Below are 19,658 nucleotides of genomic sequence, written 5' to 3'. Positions count from 1 at the left end.
TCCTTCCTTTTGATTTTGTGCCACAAGCCCCCAAAATGAATCAATTTCTAGAGAATGTAGTGCTCAGTGGGTAAAAGTGCCACAAAGCCTGATGACCTGAGTTCAATCCCTAGGGTGGAAGGTGGAAACACCACTTCAGATTTCTACAAGGCGTCCTCTGACTTCCACATACACACTAAGGGCACCAGAGAGCCCAGCAAACACACACACACACACACACACACACACACACACACACACACACACACACACACACACCAAACGTTTAAAAGGGGAGGGGTATGGTCATCGTTAAGAGCACTTGGGAATGAGAAAGAAACCAAGACTCAACAAGTGAGGAGGAGACACCAATCAGTCGGCACCGGCAAACCAGCCTGGGACCTTTGCCTTCTCCTCTCCAAGCCCCTCGGGGAGGTCTTACCAGGCCTCATCTTCTGCTCACATCAGCTCCCCAAACAATATAAAACCCAGGGTCTTAGCCTCCATGAAACTCCCACCTCAGGATCCCAGCTCCTCACTTACCTGCCACCAAGGACACCTGGTCCTCCAAGGACGTCGTTCCTAGTCCCAAGGGCTCCTCATGGTGCTCTGAGGTGGAAGCTGCAGGGACAGAGATAGGGGAGGAAAGCCATGAGACAAGCAATGCTAGGAGGAGAGAGAGAGAAAGGGGAAAAGGGATGGAGTAGGGGCAAGCCAAAGACAGGGGAAGGAAGTAGAGACAGGGAGCAGGTGGGGGGTGGGAAGAGACAGAAAGAGAGAGAGACAGAGAGAGAGATACAGACAGGCAGAGAGAGAGACAGACAGAGACAGAGAGAGACACAGAGAGACAGAGACAGAGAGACAGACAGAGACAGAGAGAGACAGAAAGAGACACAAAGAGACACAGAGAGACAGAGAGGCAGAGAGACAGAGACAGTGAGAGAGACAGAGAGACAGAGACAGACACAGAGAGAGACAGAGAGACAGAGACAGACACAGAGAGAGACAGAAACAGAGGAGAGAGAGAGAGAGAGAGAGAGAGAGAGAGAGAGAGAGAGAGAGAGAGAGCGAGCAGGCAGAGAGAAGGCTCCAGAGCCCCAGGATGCTGGTCATGGAGTAAGACTCCAGAAAACCTTTCAGGAGAAGAAGTGGGAGATTGGAATGGTGAGGTTCCTTTAAGAGGAGAGACATGCATGGGCTCAGGGCTACTGGCTCCCTGGTTGGGACCCCAGTGGTGGACTGACTACTGGGGAGTTTGGCAGAGACTGCATCAGAAAGGGAGGCAAGAGGGTAGGATGCTTTCCAGACAGGAGAGCTAGAGACATAGGAACACAAGACTGCACTAATCTGAAGGCCATGGAGCAGGCCGAGACACAGCTGGGGCAAGGACATGAGAAGGGTTGAGGAGAATGAGCCAATAGGGGGTTTCCAGAGGAAGAGAGAACAGGCTAGCCAATAGGCCCATGCTCCTGCGGCTGAGAAGGATCAAGCTCTGTGAGGTGGGGGGTCATGAGCACAGAGGAATGGACAGACCCCTCCCTGAAGTAAAGAGCAAAACAGAGCAGGAGTGTCCTAGTAACTGTTGGGCCCTGCACAATGGCTTTGGGGGCACTCATGACTATTTATGGTAAGTAGACACTACAACTGTCACTGCTCAGAACAGGGTTAAAACAGGGACACGGAGTGAGGCATGGCGGTACACATCTGGATCCCAGCACTCGGGAGGCTCAGGCAGGAGAACTGCTATGAAGAGGGTGCCACCCTGGACAATAAAGCAAGTACTAGGCCAGCCTGGGCTACTTAGAAAAAAATGGTGTTACATGTGAATGTGGGTGTCTGTGGGTATTTGTGCTGTACAAGGGGCAGGGATTGTGGAGACCAGGGGTCAATCTCCAGTGCCATTCCTCAAGAGACATCTATCTCGTTTTTTAAGTCTCTCACTGGGACCTGGTGTTCACTAATTAGGCTATGTTGGCTGGTCAGGACCCCAGGGGATCCTGTACAAGAGTACAGCACCATGTCCGGCTTCTTAGATGAAGGGATAGAAACGAGGTCCTCATGCTTATGTGACAGTTCATGCACAGCAGTTCACATCCCAGGGGATGGGATTTTAAAGTAAAAACTTTTTAAACAACTTGAAGATTCTCATTTATGTTATGTGTACAGGTATTTTACATGCACATATGTCTGTGCACCACACGCATGTGGTGCCAAAGTAGGCAAGAAGAGGGTGCCAGATCTTCTACAACTGGAGTTGCAGACAGTCACAAGCCACTGTGTAGGTGCTGGAAATCAAGTCTGGGTCCCCTGGAAGAGCAGCCAGTGCTCTTAACCATGAGCCATCTCCCCAGCCTCTAAAACACATGCTAAGTAACTGGTGCCCTAGAGAAAGTGTTGGCCCAAATGGCAGATGAATCAAATGATTGCTTTAGAAAGACAAACTGGCTCACACCTTTAATCCCAGCTCTAGAGAGGCAGGGGCAGAAGGATCTAAGAGTTTGAGGCCAGGATCTATGAGTTTGAGGCCAGCCTGGTCTACAGAGTGAGTTCCAGGACAGCCAGGACTGCACAGAGAAACCTTGTTAGGGGAGAACAAAAACAAACACCATGTGTTCCACCCAATGTCCCCACACATTCCACCCAGTGTCCCCCCGCTTAAATTCACTTAATCCTCGCTATGATCTGTAAAGTACAAAAGACCATCTAGAGATTTAAAGATAAAGAGACTAGAGTAGAAGGAAGTTGAGTGACTTATCGAAGTCTTACGGCTAAGAAGGAGCAGTCTCAACATATCTAGCCTGCCCTGTCGAAGACAGAAGCTGGCACAGCCATCTATGCCTTTTGAACACTCGAGACACGGTCCCCAAAATGAGCAACACTAAATTCTGAACATATGGGATTTTGAAGAGAGTGAAAGAGAAAAAAGAACGTGAACTATCTCACTGTCTTGCTATTGATTACATACTGAGTAATAATATTGGGGATATTTAGGTTTAAAACACAGCTAAAGCAGTGTGAAGCTAGGATTGGTAGTCCACACCTATAATCCCAGCACTTGGGAAGAAAAGGCAGGAGGATCAGGACTTCACCAGCTTTGGTTACACAGTGAGTTTAAAGCTAGCCTGGGCTACAGAACACCCTGACTCTAATAACAATGATACCAATGATAATATTTAACACTTTAAAAGCAGGGGCTAGATGGATGACTCAGCGGTTAAGAGTACTCGCTGCTCTTACAGAGAACCTAGGTTCTGTTTCCAATACCCACATGGTGGCTCACAAACACCTGTCCCCACGCCACTTCCAGGGAACTCAATGCCTCTCCTGGTCTCCTCAGACACTGGGCACACATGTAGTGCATGTACATACATGTAGGCAAAACAGTCATACTCAGGAAGTAAACATTAAAATCATAAATAAAAAAATATTAGAATTCATTCTTCTGTTTTGTTTTGTTCTGTCTGGGATCAAACCCAGGTCTAGCCTGGGCAAGGCCTCTGCCATTGAAGCTCCTGAGTGTTGGGATGCTAATATGCCTTCTTTTGGCCTCATGTGTTTGTGTGATGTGAGTGCATGTACATGTGTGAGCATGTGCACATATATGCCGCCATGCATGTGTTGAGATCAGAGGGCTACCGTGGGCATATGTCCCTTACTTATCCCCTTGAGACATCGCTCACCGCTCACCACTGTGTACCGGCAGCTTAGCCGTATTTCTCACTCTCCACAAACTTCCTGTCGGAACCTCTTATCTTCTGGAGCATGGCGACACACCACACACACACTGTTTAGCACCCAGACTCTGCTCGTACTCTCTGAGAAGCAGAAACCCAGCTGAGGAAGTATCCTCATACAACACTACAGCCGGGGGTGAGGAGTACACACACACTATTGCATCCAGGTTTGATTTTGTTTTGTTTTTATGCTGTGTGTGTGCACACACACGCATGCATGTGCATGCATGTGCATAACCAAAGGACACCTTTCCCCTTCTGACACGTGCAACCTGAATTCAGGCCATCAGACTAGGGGCCAGGAATCTGCACTCAATGAGCCACCTCGTGAGCTTTGGTCCTGGGTTCTGAGGATCTGGATTCGGTCATCAGGCTTGCACAGCCAGCATCATAACCGTGGAGCCATCTTCCAGATGCTCTTGCACTGTCTACTGGGCAAGGCAGTTCCCCTTAGTCATGCCAAGTATAAAGGACCACCTGCTGAGCCCTGCTGAGGACTGGGGAATGGGGACTGTCCCAACCCTCACTGCTGGACAGGCTGGGGCTGGGAAACAGGAACACTGCTCTCCCTGAGAAGAGCCTGGCCTCTCTCAAGTTCCTATTCCTGCACTAAAGGACACTGGCCAAGGTCAGAGACCTGGGGACTGAGTGCTAAGAGCCTAGGGGACAGTGCTACTCAAGGAGCTGGAAGCATAATCCAGAAGCTGGACATGGCTACCCAGGAACCACAGCCTGGAGCCCCCACCATGCCAGGTCAGCGAGACTTCCAGAGGTGACTGTCCCTGACAGAAGTCTGTGGTAATCACTGCGGAGGCCAGAGAGTGCTGATAACGCTATCCTTTCTTTATCGAAGACCATGGGTGTTTGACGTGGGTTTTCACTCTATAAATGGCATCAACGTATCGTATGCCTGGACGATGGAGCTCTTTAGCACCCAGACTCTGCTCGTACTCTCTGAGAAGCAGAAACCCAGCTGAGGAAGGATCCTCATACAACACTACAGCTGGGGTTGAGGGGTACGCCCCGACACCCAGCCAGGCCTGCGCAGCCGCCTGCATCCATCTCGCTCTTCCTTCAGTGTTGCTCAGATTGACTTGCCAACTGCCAGAACTGATGGGGCTCCCTGTGCCCCGAGGGCTCCTCAGCCTACCATTTGCTGCAGTCCGGCCCTGCCACTTATGGATGAAGAAATAAACACCACAGAGAGGAAGTGACTTGCCCAAATGCTCAATGACATACCCCAAGCCCCAACCCCATCCACAACTCCTGTGTCATTTCCTACATCAGCACAAGCCTGACATAGGGGAGCCCCCAAAGCAGTCAACTGACAACGAGTCTATCAATCACCCTGGCTCCACTCCAAGCCACCTCCTCCAGAAAGTCCTCCAAGACTGCCCTTTGGCCTCCATGTTCCTGCCTGCTCTCCTTGGTCACTCTGCTTGAGAGGATCCACTTGTAGCCTGCCTTAAGCATCTTCTGTGATGGCCCGACTTTCTGTGAAAGTCTGCCTCTCTTTCCAACCCTACCATCCATAGTGGAGCTCAAAGCATTCAGTCCCACTTGAGAAGGAAGAGACATGTTAAACCTCTAATCCTTGCCAGCCAGTCTCTCCCCAGGTCCAGCTTCACTCCCTCTTGCTGGAGCCAAAGCTTTCACCCTTTTGATGACTTTATCAGCCCAGTCCCAAGGCAGAATTTGAACCCACTGCCCATTTCTGGCCCTGCTCAACATTTCCTGTGTGGTATACCTACTACTATTAACCAGTGACACCAACTTCACCAACCCAACAAGGTAGCCACAGCCTTGGCTCCTTTACCTCCTCCAAATGCCACTATGGGCCCAGCCCCTCCCAGGTTCCCACTATGTCCCCTTAGTTCTTACAATGATCCCCAGACCTAGGGACATACCCAAAGTCACATGGGTAAGGTGGACACTTACCAAGTCCCCTGCTGTAGCCCAGACGCTTTGGAGAATGGGCTGCCTCCCTGGGCCTTGACGGGTGGAGACAGGAAGAACACTGTTCCATGCAACGGGAACTGAATGTACAAGGCTCGGGACCACACAGCACACAGCACACACCAAGTACGCTGGAGAGGAGACCAGCGGGGAAGCAAGACCGGCCGCCCCAGAGGTTGGAGCAGCAGCTTGCAAGGTCACTTGTGAGCCTGCTGGCCCAGAGGGTGTACCTGTCCAGAGGCCTCCCCTTGTCTTCTTTTCATTCGGATTTACAACAGTGACTCAGAGCAATCTTAAAGGTCCTGGCTCCTCCCTCTGGCGCTCTGGAGGCCCTATGGTCAGGTGGCCTCCCCTGTTGTGTTCCTTTTACAGGACTCTGCTCCAAGTTCAAGGAAAGGCCCAGCCCTGGGGAGAGGAAGGGAAGGGCAGCCCCAGGCCTACCTGTGTGTGGCCTTAGCTCTCCTCTCCTGCCTTCTTGCACAGTTCCACCCCTGCTCCAGGGCGGCAGGTTTCCCAAGCCAGGCGGCTAGACCAGGACTCTAGTGTCGAGCCCTCAGGAAACCCCCTCATATCTACCTCCACAGGAACCACAACCGCACACCTAACTGGATCTACAAACCACACACCACAACAGCACACAAGCACGACTGAATTGCCTCCCAAACTCCCAAGGCCTCAGGCCTTCTACTCACCAGCAGCTGCTGGATAGAGCTGCCCTTCAGCCACCAGCTTATAGAGCCCGTGCTCCTACCCACAACTCAAGTGCACAGAACTGTCTCAGATCCCCCGCACAACTTCGCTAAAACCCCAACATGCCCAACATATACCCCACACATGCCTGGCCCAAGTAACCAGGTAATACCTGTGGCAGAGCCACCCTCCTAGGCTCCAGCAGCTCTCATGGGCGTCCACAGGACTCAGTGAGCCTCCTCTAGCAGGCAAGAAGCCTTGGAGATACTTCCTGTAGCTATGAGGAACTAAGTGGGGGGCTGGGCTCCCAGCTCAGAGGGTGCAGAAATGACCCCCAACTCTGCCAAGCTAACTCCTTCTGAGCCAAGGCAGCCAGGGCAAAGGGGTGGGGCACAGCATAGTGAACCCCTAGACCAAAACGTTACTTCCTGTCTCTCAGGGACTGTAGGCTGCGGCAAGCAGGTCTCATGAAGGGCCTACTAGGCTTGCTGCCCTACTCCCATCTGTGTCTGCCCTACTGACTCTCCCTGGCTCCCAGAGCATTCTGTTTATCCCATCTGGAGTGGGGCCATTTTCTGTATGGCTGTGCCTCCTAGGCCTACATAAATAAAAATAGGCCCCAAACTTGAACCCCATCCCCAGCAGGGAGGCAAGGCAAACCTAATGTCACCTGGCTCTCCTGCCTGCCTAAATCCTAGTATATCCCATCCCACCTTAGGCCCCATTTTTCTCCTCTACAAGTGAAGGTCTCTGCCCACAAAGCCGGGGAACCCAGATGATTGTGACACGTCACCTCATGCATAGCATAGGCCAGACTTTCATCTTCTGCTCACTCCTCCTCAGTTCAGGCAGCCACTTCCTGTCCAGTCCTAAGGCCATGACTGGTCCTGACTGGACTTGGTATTTGGGCTTCTAGCCAGGTTCCAGTACCTATTGTTCTCAGGTTTCTGTCACCAATGAATCTGTCACACCAGATCCAGTGACGTTTTCTAATGGGCTCTGTTCCAGACACCTGTGCTACATGGAACTTAACCCAACACACACACACACACACACGCACACGCACACGCACACGCACACGCATACGCACACGCACACGCACACACGCGCACACAGACCAGGCTATAACTCCACACTCTATCCTACATAGAACTCCCCATTGCTCTCCAATGCTCCCCACTCTAAATGAACTGCTGTCCCTAAACCAGGTGGGGCCCTTAAATAAATTAGAAAACAGTGCCTCTTCCCTCAGAACCCCACAACGGGATGCAGTTGGTTGTTCTAGGCCTTTCTCTGTAGACCAAGCTGGCCTCAAACTCTGAGATCCGCTTGCCTCTGCCTCTGAGTGCTGGGATTAAAGGCGTGTACCACTGCCTGGCCTTAACAAACTTTTTATAGCATCTCCCTAATAAAATGCTAACCCACAGTCTTTCAGTAAACAGGAGATGCTAATGACAAAAGGACGGCAGACAAGCCCTGGTCATAATTTCAGGCCTAACTCTTAACTCCTATCCCCATCTTGTATATGTGCACATTTGTGTACTGCTGGGATTTGAACCCAGGAACTCCCACATACCAGGCAAATGTTCTACCGCTGAGCTATACAAGCTACATCTTGAAAGACTTTCTACAAATCTCCTGTCTGTGTTGTTTAAAGTTTTAAATAGTGTAATCACTTCTACTATCAGAATGGAGACTGGAGATGAGCTTAGCGGTAGAGCATTGCCTGGCACATGAGGCCTTTGGTTTGATCTCCGTTAGGAGGAAGGCAAGAAGGAAGATGACTTTATTTTATTTTATTTTATTTTATTTTATTTTATTTTATTTTATTTTATTTTATTTGACACAGGGTCTCGTGCATCCCAGCCTGTCCTCAAACTCACTACGTTGCCTTGAACATCAAATCCTGTCTCTACCACCTCAGTGTTGGGACACAACCATATACCACCATGCCCAGTTTACCGGGAGCTGAAAATTAAACCCTAGTCCTCAAGTATGCTAGGCAAGCAACCTATCAAGAGACTTACATCCCCAACCATGATGTAGCTTAAATCACTAGAATTGAGTTCAGGGAGGGAGTGATGGCCAAGGACTCTGTAAACTGAATCCGGAGACTCAAGAGTTAAGAGGCCAGCCTGAGCTCAGTCCAGTCTCAGCTACCTTGTCTCAAAGGCAGACAATGAAAGAAGGCTGGGGGGGTTGGGGATTTAGCTCAGTGGTAGAGCGCTTGCCTAGCAAGCGCAAGGCCCTGGGTTCCGTCCCCAGCTCCGAAAAAAAGAAAAAAGAAAAGAAAAAAGAAAAGAAAAAAGAAAGAAAGAAAGAAAGAAAGAAAGAAAGAAAGAAAGAAAGAAAGAAAGAAGGCTGGGGAGATGGCTCAGTGAGTAAAGCACTTACCACGCCTGAGTTCAAATCCCCCGTGCCCATGTAAAGCTAAGGGTAGCAGTAAGCATGCACCTGTAATGCCAGCACAGCCCCGGTAAGATGGGAGGCCAAGACGGGAAAACCAGAAGCTAGCCTGGCGTACACAGTGGTGAACAACAAAAAGAGAGGATGACACTCCAGGTTGTCTCTGAACCTTCACATAATGCTGTGCGCGCACACGCACGCATGCACTTGTGCGTGCACACACAACTTCAGAAATAATATTTCTTAAAGTAAAAAAACAATGGGTTGGCAAGATGGCTCAGCAGGCGAAGGTGCTTGTCACAGAAAGCCTGGTGACACAAGTTTCATCCCTGGAACACATGTAAAGGAGGAAAGAGAATGGATTCTGTAAGCTGTCCTCTGGCTTCCACAGGCACCCTGCGGTGCGTGCCTTCCCCCGGGTATCATCACGCATGCGCGCACACCATAATAAGTAAAGAAATAAATTTAAACTAAAACACAAAATGAGAGTCAAGGCGGCTTGTTCTCAGAACCAAACATAAGGTAGCCTCATCCTTTGTGATTTTTAAATACAACATAGACTTGGTTTGTTTTGGTTTTAATTTTTGCTGTCATCTTATTTATTATTATTTTATTTTATGAGTATTAATTGGTGCTTTGCCTGCATGTATGCCTGCGTGAGGGTGTTGGATCTCCTAGAACTGAAGCTACAGACAGTTGTAAGATGCCATTGTGGGTGCTGGGAATTGAACTGGTATCCTCTGGAAGAGTAGTCAATGGTCTAACCACTGAGCCATTTCTCCAGCCCCGGAGTCGTTATTTTGAGATGGGTCCTCTTATATATAAAACAGCCCTGGCTGGCCAGGAATTCAATGTTTGCCAGGCTGATCTCAAACTCGTGACAGTCCTCCTGCCTTTGCCTCCTGAGTACTGGGATTGCAGAAGTGAGCTGCCACACCCAGTAATATATATAGATTACTAGCGGAACCATCACCGATTGAATTGATACTGTCCCCGGCCATCTGGTCTAGAGAAGAGACTCATGGCTCCTCCTACTCCATCCTGAACAGCGAGGCTGGGCCTGCTCAATCTCCACCAGGAAGCACAGAACTCCGTTAGTAAACACCAGACTCAGGGACCCTTGCTTTGTTCCCTAAGACAGCATGTGACCCACCACAGCCTCAAACCTCAGCCAGGGCCCCCTCACGCCCAGGCTCCACCCTAGACGGAGATCACACGGGGAGAAGGTGTAACTTTAGTACCTCCCTTGCAAATCAAGAAAGCTGAAAGTCAAAGGGCTGGTTTTAGGCCGCCTGACAAAGTGCTATAAACCATTCCTCTCTTACACCAACATGAACCTTGCCAACGGGTTCTCCTGCCCCTAGCCATTCCTTTCAGGCATACTTCTAATTCATGCTCCCCCCAATACTTTCCCAGGCCTTTCTGTTTTTGCTAAAGATGGAACCCAGCCCCCTGACACCCCAAGACACACACACACAGAGAAGCCAAGGACACACACACACACACACACACACACACACACACACAACCAGAGCCCCAGCCTCAGTCCTTTGCTTTACGCTGTCCGAATCCCGGTTCCTTGCCTTTCCCTGCCCTGCAGATATCAGGCCGCCATGGTCCCCTAACTGCCTCTGCACAGCCGAGGTCCCAAGCCGTGCAGTACTTTCCTGGGGACTGAGACTCCTTGCCCGTACAAGGGCATTCGCTGCCCAAGGTGCCACAGCATGGTTCCAGGAAGATCCTCCTGTGGCTGCTGCACCCTCCACCCAGGGGACCCAGAGACTAAATGGGGTAGAAACAGGAAGCCACTGACCACAGGAGGGAGAGAGGGCACAGGGCTGACCGCAGGATCACAGGCAGCAGTAAGGGACAGTCCAGGCTCACCAGGGGACGGTAGGACCCTCACCACATACTCAGAGGCTGAAAGCCAGCACTGGCCGCTTGGAGAGGGGAGAAAGCTGGCAGCCAAGAGTTCCTGCCCGTGAGGGACGGACTCTGGCTCTCTGTACTGAGAACTAAAGACCCCAGGAAATAGAGACAAGACCTGCCATTTCCTTAGAAGTCCCCCGGGGTTGGGGAGGATGAAGATAATAGGCTGCTGGCCCCTGAAAGGGAAAGCTGCCATGCTGAAGAGGGTCAGCTGGGTGGTCGGGTGGTGGCTGCCCAGGAGCTGGGAGTGGAAGAGAGAGAGGTGGGGAGCAGCCCCACGGGTCACCTCAGCTTCCCCCAGGACACAACCCGACAACCGAAAGGAAGACTCCTTTTTCCATCTTGCCTCTCCAGCCCTCATCTAAGCAGGGCGTGTGTGTGTTGGGGGGAGTGTTCTAGCCTACCCATCATCAGTTTTCCTGCATAGAGCACTCCAAGACTGAGCTTATGGAGCCCACACTGTCCAACAAGAACCCCACCACCACACCACACGCCCTACCTCACAACCCTCAACATCCTAGAAGGCAGGTGGTGTGACCAGCGTTACAGATGACTAAAATGAGCCTTGGTAAGGTGAAGTAGCTCACTCACGGTGCCCAAAAGCCAGGATCTGAACCTAGGAAGCACTTCGTCCATTCGGATTTCCTCAGAAGGGAGAATAAATGTGGAGATGGGCAGGCTCAAGGAGGACACAGGAAGGGGAGGAAGGAAAGAGAGAGAGAAGGTGAGTGCGGCCTATGCACGGCCTAGATGACCACCCAAAGATACTAATCCGAGCGAGGCAGAGCAGCAGTGACGCATGTCCTTGCTTCCCACACTCTGGAGGCAGAGGCAAGCAGATCCAAGTTCTAGGCCAGCCTGGTCTACAGAGTGAATTCCAGGGCAGCCAGGGCCTCAAAGAGAAACCCTGTCTTGAAAAACCAAATATATAAAAACTAACTAAATAAATAAAAAAAATTAAAAAAGGGGGTTGGGGATTTAGCTCAGTGGTAGAGCGCTTGCCTAGGAAGCGCAAGGCCCTGGGTTCGGTCCCCAGCTCCGAAAAAAAGAACCAATAAATAAATAAATAAATGAATAAAAAATAAAAAAAAGGCACACTTCCATATTGTCCAGGCAATGTTAACAGATGGCCAGACGGACACAGAACACTCAGTGACAGAAAGGTTCCTAATGCTGCGAGACTTGAAATTCACTTGCTTTGTTTTGTTTTTTTCATTTTTTGTGTGTATTTACACACAAACATGCACACATACACACACATGTCCGAGTGAGCACATGCACTCAGACACACACACACACACACACACACACACACACATCTGAGTGAGCACATGCACTCACACACACACACACACACACACACACACAAACACATCTAACTGAGCATATGCACACACACAGCTCATGCACACATACAGCATATGCACGCAGATGCCAGGGAGTTATGCCAAGTGTCTTTTCAATCATTCCCCACCTTAGTTTTTGAGACAGGATCTCTCATTGAACCCAAAGCTCACCAATTTGGCTAGACTGACTACACCGAGCTCCAGGGAGCCCCTTGTCTCCATCCTCCCAAGTGCTGGGGTAGCAGCACTGTACCCAGCTCCTGATGTGGGTGCTGGAGATCTGAACTCAGGTCCAATGAAAGCACACCAAGGCACTTTACCACCGAGCTTCCGAGCCCCCCCCCCCCCCCCGGAGAATCCTCAGCTACTCTGACATTGCGTTCTTGCTTTCTGTGCTATGAATTTTTTCATTGTCTTTTTTTGGGGGGGCACAGAGGAAGGAGGTATTTGGGGTGTTTAGGGGGGCCGTTTTTGTTCCAGTGTTTGTTGTTTAGCCTGGACTGATCTAGAATTGACAGCAGCCTTCAGAATGCAGACACACCACACACAAACAGCAGTGGGGCAGCGTGGGCAGGACAGGATCTACAGATGGCTAGACTAAGCACAACAGCCACCCGGTGAGACAGCAGAGCTGGGCAAGCCACTTGTGAAGTTCAAGGCAGAAGTCTAGGAATCTCTCAGACATAAGGTTCTGGGGTCCCCTGGAATCCTCTGTAGCTGTCTTCCCAAGTGAGGCTGGACCAGCCACTTCCTGTTGGGTAGCTCAATAAACACTTCTGGGGAGCCCACACAGAAGAGAAATGCTGGCTCATACCACCTATGCTGCCCCACAGCCTAACAGGTCTCTGGAACAGCTGACACCTGGCTCCCTGGAATCTGAGCCTGGACACCCTTCTCACTCGATGGCACATGTTCCTCCCCTGCCTGCCCACCTGCCGTCCATTACTGTTCACTGTCCAGGGAGCTCAGACACCGGCCCCATTCCTCTTACAGCCATGCATCCTTCCAGGCCTTGGCTTACACAACTCCTTTTGCCTGGATTACTTCTCCACCCAGCCTGCTCCAAAGGACAGTCTCTGACTCCCAGGTCACAGTTGGATCACACGTTTCCTCTCAATCCAATCCAGACAGGGCCAGGGTCTGATTCCCCTGTGGCACAAAGTAAATAACTGGGTGGACATTTCCTGGTTGACACAGGCAGCAGGAACTGCAAGGTCAGCAGCTTTCCCAGCATGGGGACTTTTTATTCTGCTGTACCTGACGCAATTCCACCTCCTACTCTTGACTTCTCAGCACTACCCAGGCCCCAACCACCTGCTCCTAACACATCAGGACTCTCTCATTTCAAGAAGAGGAGTGAGTCCCAGAGAGAGCAAGAGCTTAACCAGGGCCACCTTCAGTGTGGGTTTTCACCTTCCACCTTGCTTGAGAAAGGGTCTCTGGTTGTTCTCTGCTGCATAGACCAGGCTCGTTGGCCCCAAGTTTCTGGACCCTTCTGTCTCTGCCTCACAGCTTCCCGTGGGAGTGCAGGAGTTACAGATGAATGTACTACTGTCAGAGGTTCTGGTCATACGTTATCTGGTTCCCCCACTTGCATGGCAAGTCTTTGCCTCCTGATCGATCTCCTCATCCCAGCCTTAAACTTCTGAATCCCCTGCCTCCACCTCCCAGGTGCTGGGATTACAGAAATACTACCATACCCGGTTTTTGCTGTCCTAAGGATTGAACCCAGAACCTAGTGGGTGTTGAATAATCCCTAGTCCAAACTGTGGGGTTTCCTTTCATTTTATTTTACATTGCAGGTGTATATCCCTGCACCGCATGTGTGCCTAGTGCCCTCGGTGGCTAGAAGAAGGCATCAGATCCCCCCGGAACTAGAGTTAGAGACAATTGTGAGCTGCCATTTGAGTGCTGGGGATTGGACCTGGATCCTCTGGAAAAGCAGCCTGTGCTCTCAACCACTGACCATCTCTCCGGACCTGAAAATGTGGGTTTTCAGGCCACAAGCAGTACAGGCAGGTACGTGTCCCGGTCAGGTCTCTGATGTTCAGGTCCCTCGGCTCAGTGAGTCATCTTGAGAGCAGAGGAAGAGGCAGCAGGTGTTGGGGACACACACAGCCCATTCTGATGGGGGAAGGTAGACCATTAGCTAATACTCTGGCACCTCTTCACCAAGCAAGTGGGGCCCGCACTCTGGGAAAGTATCTGTCCCAGGCTCTGCCCCTCAGGGAGGGCGTTCCCTTTTCTCCCTGTCAGGTCTGGGGGTCTTGGAGGGCATCATTGCATTTTAGTTACAAAACTACACACAGCCTACTGGAGGTCCTCACTAAGAAGACAGAGAGCTGACACTCAGGGGTTTGAAAGCCTAGCCCAGCTCACACACTATGGGTACAGAGAGAGCTCCACCTGACCCAAGTCCTGGACATCAAATGCTGAATCCAATGACAGGGACTCTTCATAGAGGGAATAGCATAGGAAGGGACTGGGAGGTGTACCCCAACCCCCATCAAGGTACCTCCCAGCCAGGGAGCCTTCCGGGAAGCATCACACATACTGTAAGGAACAGGTCTCCTTCCACAAGGGCAGGGACCAGGTGATGCATTGCTGATGTGGTAAAAATCTAAGGGCACTGGCCAAGGCCCAGCTTCCTGCACCTAAAGATATGAGAGCTCTCCTCAACCTCCTTGACTCAAGCCACCGCCCACCACCTCTCTCTGTAGGGCCCTCCAGCCTGATCCTGATCCTTTGCAGATTTGATCTGGGTCTGCTGAGCCACATCTCATGCTATGTCCGATGACCACAGAGCAACCTTTGACCTTGTTCCATGACCCTGCCAGCCCTTAGGCTGCTGCGCCCTTGTATCCATGCAGCTTCTCCTTCGTGAATGCAGTCAATGGTCCTACCCTCTAGGTTTTCCACTACAAGACTACTGTACTGCATGCTACCCCTGGGCCCCAGAGCTGGCCCTGTGGATTTCTAGAAAGAGAAGCAGCACAGCAGAACATATGTGGTTGCATGAGCCTGGAGGTCAGCAGGAATTCAAAGGCACTGAGTAACCCATGATTCCGTAAGCCGCAGTCTAATGACGATGTGGCCAAAGGTGACAAAGGGTTTATAGCTTCGGTTCAAGGAGACCCGCTCCAAATCTAAGCTTTGTGGGGCCCTATGACTTCACGTCCTAAAAGCTGGGAACACCTGCGTAAACCAACCCCTCTCTCAAGTCTCTAACGCTTTGCGTGTCAAGACTCAGAATCTTACAAGTCAGTGAACGTGGGTCCAAGGGATGGTGAGCAACACCTTCCTTCCAGCCACAGTCACTCGATCAAGTCCTAGACTGTCTCATTGGTTTCTCTCTAGTGCTGCCCACATATGGGACAGGCAGACCTGGGAAGAGGAAGAAAGAAAAGACTGGAGAGATGGATGCCAATGGGGGAGACCCTGGCACCCAGGAGGCTACAGAGCAAGAACATTTCAGCCTTAAAGTGTTCTGTCCTGGGGATGCAGCCACTTATGGCAGCCTGGCCCGGCCCCCTGGAGTCCTGGGCCACTAAGATTTTAGATGTGGCTCCAGCTCTCTACCCTCAGATGATGACAGAGGAATGGCCCTGAGAGATCCTCACAAAATGAAGCTGAGGGAAAAGAAGATTAGATACATAGGTGGGAGAGTACAACATGGGTCTCTAATCCCTGCACCCTCCCTGGCCCACGGAAGCCCTAAGCACATTGCACTTGACCTCAGGTGGCCTCTGTGTCTTGGTCTCTTGGCTCTGGAAACCTTCCCAGGTTTGCTCAGTCACCAATACCCTACATGGCAGCGATACCAGGGCCCCTAAGAAGAGCTAGCTCCTGACTATTGAGGACACAGACCTGAGACCTGTGATAAGGCAGTGGGCCCTCCCTGCAAGGACCTCAGGGTGTCAGAGACCACCCTCCCTACCCCGCTGCCCCAGGCAGGAAAGAGAGCACATGTACAGCCCCAGCCTAGACTCCTGTCCCTGCTCTTGTCTCCATGATGCTGACCATCTACAGACCTTGCCTTCCTCAGCAGTAAAATAGAGTCTGGGAAAGCCAGAGGGACAGGGAGTTAATTAATATTTGCCCCGAACTGATCACCACCAATGTCAGGGACTAAGCAACCCCCAGTCTGCCAGTGATTGCAAAGGGAATATTAAGGTAGGGCTGAGTTTGAATCTGCAAAAAATCCTCCCTGTGCTCAAGGATCTCACTCTATGTAACAAAAACGCAGTGTCCCCACGTGTCTAAGAAATGTCTGGTCCCTAGAAAACCACTTTGCCTCGTGGCCTCACTTTGCTCACCTATAAAATGGGAATGGCCAAGAAACAGCAGCTTCTACTGCTGTTATAATTATACTCATATAATAACTTATTATACTGGATAAAATATTAATGTTATTGAGGTAGTCACATAACTCCACATCCCTCCCAGCCACTCTATCCTAGTGATCTAGGACAGAAATCTATTTTCTTCCTTAGTTTTTCTAGACAAGGTTTTTCTATATAGTTCTGGCTTTCCTTGAACTTATTCCGTAGACCAGGCTGGCCTCAAACTCAGAGATCCGCCTGCCTCTGCAGCCTGAGTGTTAGGATTAAAGGGATAGGCCACCACACCTGACTCAGAAATCTTATAGAACAGGCTCTTCTTTCTGGCCTATGACCCAAAAGGGGTGTGTGTGTGTGTGTGTGTGTGTGTGTGTGTGTGTGTGTGTGTGTGTGTGTGTGTGAGAGAGAGAGAGAGACAGAGACAGAGACAGAGACAGAGACAGACAGACAGAGACAGACAGACAGAGACAGGCAGACAGAGACAGACAGACAGAGACAGAGACAGACTGATTGATTCCACAGACTGATTGATTCCACAGGAAAGCTGTGGGTGATGAGTCCTGAGCTGTGTTCCCTCACCACTCCTGATTTCTGTCATCTAGGGGACATTTGCCTCCTTGGGCATGGTCTGACTTCCCCAGAGCCCCAGTTGGAATGTACAGGTCTGGGGGGGCCTGGCTTGGGGGAGGGATGGGTGGACAAGAAGTTATGTATTCTGTCAGAACTGGATGGGAGGGGTCCTAGTGTTGAGTCAGCTGTAAACTGTGAGTTCTGCCTTTACTTTCAGACACCCGGCAGCCATTCTGAACACAGAACCTCTCTCTAAAGCACGACACCCTTGCACTGTCTGTGGAGGGACTAAGTCTGGTCTGATGGACTTGACAGGAGTTGAGAGGGTTGATTGCCACCCATGTCCCACATACATGCTCCTCTGAGAAGGGTGTCCTATCGGGCGCTCTGAAAGAGACAGAGCTCAGAGATCGGAAGCAAGGTGGACAGACAGTTGTAGGACAAGAGTTACCGGCTGTCAAACAGCCCAGTACCCAGTTCAGGCTTCCAAGAGTTAAGACCCACAGCAAAGGGGGAGGCAGGGTCAGTGCTGGACAGGCAGGCCCAGAGCCCAGGGCCTGCCTCCCCTCCCCCTCCTCTAGGAACAGAGGCCACTTGTTTGGGCATTGGCGGCTGGCTTTGAGCTCAGCCAAGAAAGTGGAGTGGGGAGGGAGAAGCCCTGGAGAATGTTAGAGGTCCTAGGCCTGGATCTCCGTTAACCAGCACTCTGGTCTTCTGCTCCCCGCTACCCTCTCCTTCACTCAGATCTGGGCAGGATTCACATTGGCCTGACTCTTGCTTTAGCAGTCTGTCCTTGGAACATGAAGCCAGGCTAATCATCCCACCCTCACAGGTGGAAAGGGGACTCTGAAAAGGACGGACCGTGGCAAAGTCACATCGGGCTTGGTAGCAGTGCTAGAATTCCAGACCTGTACCCAGTCTTCATAGACATCCAAGGAAACTTGTCCCAGGCCTTGCCATTACCCGGAACTGAAAACCAAGCTGGAAGGCCCTGCAATCTGCAGCCCACATCTGAACCCCGATGTCTCCGAGAACAAGGGGACTCGGATGAGGAGGACACTTGGCGTGGAGCATCTTTGCACAAAAGCCGATTCTTTGCATGTGGCTGAACTCTGCATGATGGGGGCCAAGGAAGGAGGCCTGAATGTCCAAATGAAACCTGGGGGAGCCGGGGCCATCTCCTCCTCACAGCCATCAGTAACCTGCCTGGGACATCTCACGTGTACCCTATTCCAATGAGCAAATGACCACTGGGGAGCACGGTCCCGGGCTGGGGTCTAAATAAATTCTAGCCAGGATGAGTTCTCTGCACATCCTCCCTTGCCACCCCTTACAGCCACACCCACCTCCCTGGCCTTTGCTCTGGAAGGTTATCAGCATCCCTGCCGCGCGGGGGACAATTTTGCAAACAGCCGCTTAACTACCAAGTTCATTCAGGCATTCTCTCCTCCCCAGGTCTGCACCTATCCACATCTGTCTCTGGGTTCTGCTGAATTTCTTCCACCCTATAATGACGCTGCTAGGATCGCAGGCTTCCCCTAGCAGACAATCACGACTTTCCGAGAACAGGTATCAGTGTCCCCTGGACCCAGCAGCAGTCAAATCCTTACCTGGGTATCCCCAAGTCCAACCCTGAATCCTCGCATCTCCAGTCTAGGTAGGTTTCCCCAAGACACCGGATTTAGAGAAACAGGGCAGACACCTACTGTGCTGGCTCCTAATCACCCAGCACCCAAACCTACCCACGGAGATTTGTGTCCAAACACCTACCCCGCTGCCCCCACCACGCCGCCCCGCCCCCGCTGCACCGCATGCCTGTTCTAAGCCCATCCACCCACTCCCAGCCTGACCCCATTCAACGAACACACCCCTTCTTTCCTGGCAACTGGGCCAGGTAGGCTCTAGAGAAACCATGCCCCCATTAACTGGTGGGGAATCGAGGTGCAGAGGACGGAAGTAGCCTGCCCAAGGTTACCAATGCCTCAGGTCCAGGGCTACGGTCCTAAAGGTTTGAGAGGCTGTAAGAATGTCCGGGGTAGATTAGGTGGGAGTCTTCATTTCTCAAATGGGAAAACCAAGCTGCTTGACGCAACTGGCTCCGGAGCCTGCAATCCGAAAGCAGAAGAGCTGAGGGCTGAAAGCTGGTATCCACCACCTCACTTTCCCTGTCCCTACGGGTCTGGCTGGATGCCTCCACCTCCAGAGGCAACCCCACCTTACTTCAACCCCCAGGCAAGAGCGCGCACCAGATGACCCCGGGAAAATTGAACGGGGCCTCACCATTCCCCTCTGAGGAATGGAGCCAGTACCGGCCACAACTGGCAATTGGGAGGTCCCAGCAACCTCACTGACCTGTTTTGAGCGAAGAGAACTCCACGGGGTGGGACTCGGGGTCCCAGTACCGTCTGTCACACGCGGCCGCAGGCAACTCGCGGCAGCGGTCCGGGCGCGCCCACCTCGCCGGGCGCTTCCGCCCGCCCCACGTGACACCCGGGGGACGTGAGGGCGGGGAACCGGCAGGGAGCCGGCCGGTCCCGCCCCCAGCCTTGTCCGGATTCTCAGTACCCTAGACCGACCGGCCCGCCGGGTTTGTGTCTCTCCTTTACCCTTAGCTTACTGAGGCTTTGAAGCTCAGGTCTACCCTGCCCCTGCTGAGACTCTATGGATCCTTGAGTCTCCTTGTCTCGACACCCTTGTTCTAGTGAGTC

At 51.7% G+C, this 19,658-nt stretch overlaps 1 protein-coding gene across 1 annotated transcript in view; it reads right to left on the bottom strand.

Moving 5' to 3' along the window:
- Window positions 1-19,412, bottom strand: part of Arap1 (ArfGAP with RhoGAP domain, ankyrin repeat and PH domain 1) — a 65,516-nt gene extending 46,104 nt beyond the window's left edge. Inside the window, 2 exon segments of the mRNA NM_001427363.1 lie at window positions 523-600; window positions 19,303-19,412. The gene's annotated coding sequence lies outside the window, so the exon portion shown is untranslated.
- Window positions 19,413-19,658: the final 246 nt, after the last annotated feature.

Source organism: Rattus norvegicus, chromosome 1 (assembly GCF_021556685.1).
Source record: "Rattus norvegicus strain SHRSP/BbbUtx chromosome 1, alternate assembly SHRSP_T2T, whole genome shotgun sequence".
Taxonomy (NCBI): Eukaryota; Metazoa; Chordata; class Mammalia; order Rodentia; family Muridae; genus Rattus; species Rattus norvegicus.
This window is presented reverse-complemented; position numbering and strand designations above follow the sequence as displayed.